The 4704-nt window shown below is 38.6% G+C and overlaps 1 pseudogene; it reads right to left on the minus strand.

Moving 5' to 3' along the window:
* Positions 1-3906: 3906 nt before the first annotated feature.
* Positions 3907-4388, minus strand: LOC129084592 (60S ribosomal protein L21-like; annotated as a pseudogene).
* Between the last annotated feature and the right edge of the window lie 316 nt (positions 4389-4704).

A 4704-nucleotide genomic window follows, 5' to 3' on the forward strand; every position in this document is an offset into this window, starting at 1 on the left:
CAAGGAGAGATATACCACTGTAAGCCTAGTGGGATTTTCAATGAATAGATGAATTTGATATAATGAACATATTGAAATAAAAAATATTTCTCAGACCACATTTTTCAAGTGAAGCCTTTTGAGAAGGGGCATACTCCCTCCTTTTTTAACCAATGGGTCTCAGAAGATGCAGCTTTACAACTCTTAACTATAAACAAATGTTGTCTGTTCAGTTTTTATGTGTTTGTTCTTATTAATAAGCTCTCTCTTAATCTGTAAATGTTAAGTTATTTTTCACGCATTCAGCGGCTACTTATTTGCCAGGCACTGTGCTAGTTTTGGGGGACATAGGGTTCCTACTCTCAGGAAACTTACAATTGCATTTTTTCCAGTGTATAACACCACATTTTACCCCTAGCTTTAGTAATGTCATGTACGGTTATGTGGTTATTTGTGGAACTCCTGATACATATATCATTGACCTTAGCTACTTTGGGTCTAGCCCAAAATAAACACCCAAAAACAGATACTGTGACCTAATATAAATGCATTTTGGGACCGATGACCTGAATTTTATTTCCTATAATGTTATTAACATTTGTAGTAGATCAGAGGGTCTCCATTGTCTTGGTGTATCTGTAAGAAAAAGTGAATAATCCCTATTCAATGCAAATATTATTATGAGGATACTATAATAGTTAATAAAATGTTTTAAAAACTTAATGTACTATTTACATTTTATCTCAATTGGGAGGAGACACTGTGTGATGTGAAAAAGACATAGCCTTAGAAGGAGACAGACTGGGGATCAAATCCTAGCCCTGGGACTCAGCAAAAGATGGAAACAATGTCATTTAATTTATAAAGTTAATGTGGGAATTAGAATTGACATATTTAAAAAGCCTAGCACCTAACACAGGATCAGTGAACACAGCAAATGCCATCATCAGCTCTTTTTATTTAGTGTAATATTTTGGCACCTAACTATTAGAATCACTTTTCTTCCATTTTTTTATGTATCTCAGTTTTTAAATCTGTAGAATGGGGAAAAATATAGTATAGGACTCTTTCAAAAGGCTTTCTCAGAAGCATTATTAATAGGCTGTAATTCTTAGGCAAAAGTCACTATTATCTCATCCTTGAGGGCAGCGTTTTGATGTTTTTTATTAGATTTCTGTATGATCAATTCTAAGAGACAGACAAATCACATCTAGGAAAAGCTCTTCAGGGCAGGACACCAGAGAAAAATAAGAATAATGAGGTAATACAAACTGTAAAGTAAACCAGGCAAAGGGCCAAGAATATTCATGCAAAGGGAGACTGGAGACAATCAGCTCTCATGTACTTTCAGCTTCCAGCTCCTTTCAGAGGCAGGAGACAGAGAACACTCTTCTCTAGCAATTTTGAAAAGGCAAAGCCAAACAAACCCCCTCACTTCCACTGTCCTTAGAGGACATGCCTTCACACTTCACTGTTGGCCTCAGATCACTGCCTCTATTGACATCCTCTAGTCACACAGTGGAGATGTTTACAGTTTGTGGAAACTTCAATTCTGTTCTTCATTAATCTAGTGTCAAGGTTATTCTCTTAAGCAAATGAAAGCAAAATAATGAAATTTTCAAGTCACTTTATCACAGTTGGTTTGTACAGGTTTTGTGCCTTCACTTGAAGTTCCCAGAACTTGGAGGATTCTCTTTCTCTCTCTTCTCAAGTACTTTTGGTCTCTTGAAATGAAGAAAGTAAGCTTTATATTATAACAGCTAGAAATTAGCTGATGTTTGAGCATGCTCTAAAGCTGTGTGAGGCCATTATTGCATTCTGCATTTTCACTAGTGGTTCTTTATACATTTTGAAGGCCCAGACCAACAATGTGTTCCTAAATCTATCATTTAATGATTAAGAAACAAAGTGACCTACTTTTCTCATGAACCATGGAGTATTGGTTCCATGAATACATTCCACGAATCAATACTCCATGAACAAATTGACAAACTCAGTTGCATCCCCCGCTTAAGGATTTTATTGATTTCATGGCACTTCACATTAAAACCAATGTGTGAGGATTTAGGTCACATTTTGATAATTCAATCCACAGAAACCTAAAATTTTTTTACGCTCTGGTCATATCTGAACATTCAAGAGTATAACAAAGAGTCATACTGTTCTAGATCACGTGCTCAAAATGTAATTTATTGTTGTAAAACTAAAATTTTACTGGTGCTCTTATGAGTTATATGATTACCATGAAACAGTACCACAAATAGGATCAGAAACATAACTGACAGATGATAGATGGATAGACAGATGATAGGTAGGTAGATAGATAGATAGATCGATCGATCGATAGACAGATAATAGAGCAAGAGCAGAGAGGGATTTTGGGGTACTTTTGACAATCCAATATGAAGTCACTGTCAGCCAAGGCAGTTATGTCAAATGCTTTGTCAGGACTGAGGTAATGAGATATAATGAGAATACCCTTAGGAGGATCCAGAATGCCCAAAATCACAAGTCTGCACACTTGGATAAGGACTCCATCTGGACACCAATATGAACGGGACCACCTAAAACTGGAGCTTGGCTGTACCATGGGTCATGCTTGGAGCCCTGCCAGACTTCCACTCCACCAGACCTGTGCTGCTACTGTAGCCACCTGGCTTGAGACTGACTCCCTCCACTTCACCTACAGATGCTCCCAGTGACTGGCACAGCCCACTGGACCCTTGACCTGCTTGCTTCTGTTGAGTAAGTCCCCCTCTCTGTGTGTAACTTGCGAGTGACTAGGGAAGTCTCCCCTAATAAACCAGGCCTTTTGGGGGATGCTTCCCTGCTCATGACAGATAGATAGACAGACTGATAGGCAAATAGAAATATTTTTAATATTGCAAAAGCAGTTTACTACCACAAAAATTGGGAACTTTTGATTCCTGACATATGGCATTTGATATTTTTCAATAGGTAAGTTTGATATTTAAATTTGGTTTTGTTCTTTGCCTGGTTATTTTAGGGGTTTGTCTGTACACTAGTCATTTGCAGCCAGCCAAATGATTACTTGTTTTTTGTTGTTGATTTTTTTTTTTTATAGATTCAGAGTTAAAGAGATTTTTTCTCTCATCCATCTCTTGCCCTGTCTTTGTGGTCCAATGACCTTTGAGCCAATCAATTTTTCCTCCAGAGTCATGGCTTTCTTTATCTAGTTATCATACTTAAAATCTTTGGGGCCAAATACGATTTTCTAAAAAGTGGTACTCATGAAATATTTTCTCACTAGAACAGAGGAGGGCTATGGTTTTTCTACCAAGCTATGGAGAATTTTCCTCTGCTGCTTTCAGAAGGAAAAACTGGGGATCTCAGGGTTTCCTTTGTCTGGCTGTGATCACTCACATATTGCTAATGGCCCGAGGCACGCATATATTTCAGGGAGCTCTCCAGCCTTCTCTTGAACTAATTCCTTCCAGAGCCTCCGTTCAAGTGTGACTCATCACTTCACAAAGCCTCCGCCTCCCTGCACTTCCCCTGCCAAATGTGGAGGGAACGTCTTTCCCACTGGATTCTTGCCATTTCTTTCATACATTTGACGTAATCCTCTTTCCCATTGTTTTTGTGCGCTGGCTGTGTAAAATCGCAGGCCAAAAAAGTAGAACGGGATCTTCAAAACCTAGAAGACAATGCTGATATGTCTTCCATTATCCTGGGGTATTCTTTGGCCATGAAAAGCTCTACTAGTTTGACTAGGGAGTTCTAGTTTAGTTCTGTTTCTTTATGTGTTTATTTTGGTGGAAAAGTAGGGTGTTGTGTGACTTCATATGATTCCGAATAGTGGGAGAAATTAGAGGAGACATTAAAAATATAACATATGCTGGAAAAATAAAGAACTTTTTTTTTAATCTTTATTTTAACAGTACAGAGGCCTTCTAATTTTTATACCTATATTGCCATGAATTTATAAGGAATGGGTTCCAGCAGCTCAGGATCCTTCCCATTGGCTCTCGCGAAGTGTGCCTCTCTGGGTGGAGCAGGCTGGCGCTTCAACTGAACCCAGGCACCTTTCTCTTTGGCACCTTTCTTTTTCTTATCATTTGCCTTCATATGTTTCAAGAAACTATCTCGGCTCTTAAAGAGAGCTTAACATGCTCGGTATGTACATTAATTCTCCTGGCAAGAATCTTGTCCTTAACTCATTTGTTTACAACAATGCCCATTGCATGCCAGGTGATATTGCAGACTCTTCCAGGTTTGCCATGGTAACATCTGTGGGGCTTTCCTTTGTGGACACTGCCCATTCCTGCGATGTTTACAACGTCACCTTTCTTGTAGACTGGCAGGTATGTGGCCAAAGGAAAAACTCCATATTTTCTAAAAGGCCTAGAGAACAGATAGTGGTGCCTTCCTCTCTTTTTCTTAGTCATTTGGATAAATTACTGGAAGATGGTGGTTCCAGTGGAAAAGAAGAAAATTTTAAAATTAAAAAAATTGACCATTTTTAGTCATATTTACCATCTGAGCACACTGTAGGCCTTAATAGAGGTTTCATGGCAACAGAAATATTCCTCACATTCACCTCTGCCTGAACTTTAATCCATCAATTATCCCCACTCTGCTCAGTAGTGTCAACCTTTCCCTCTCACCGGGCACTTTTCCCTTAACCTGTAAACTGACTTGAGTCTCTTCCATTTTAACAATCAATACTTTTTCACCTTTGTCTCCAGTCTAGCACCTTCTCCT

Source organism: Pteronotus mesoamericanus, unplaced genomic scaffold (genome assembly GCF_021234165.1).
Source record: "Pteronotus mesoamericanus isolate MK-2021 breed Mesoamerican mustached bat unplaced genomic scaffold, CSHL_Meso_final scaffold_21, whole genome shotgun sequence".
NCBI classification, from domain to species: Eukaryota; Metazoa; Chordata; class Mammalia; order Chiroptera; family Mormoopidae; genus Pteronotus; species Pteronotus mesoamericanus.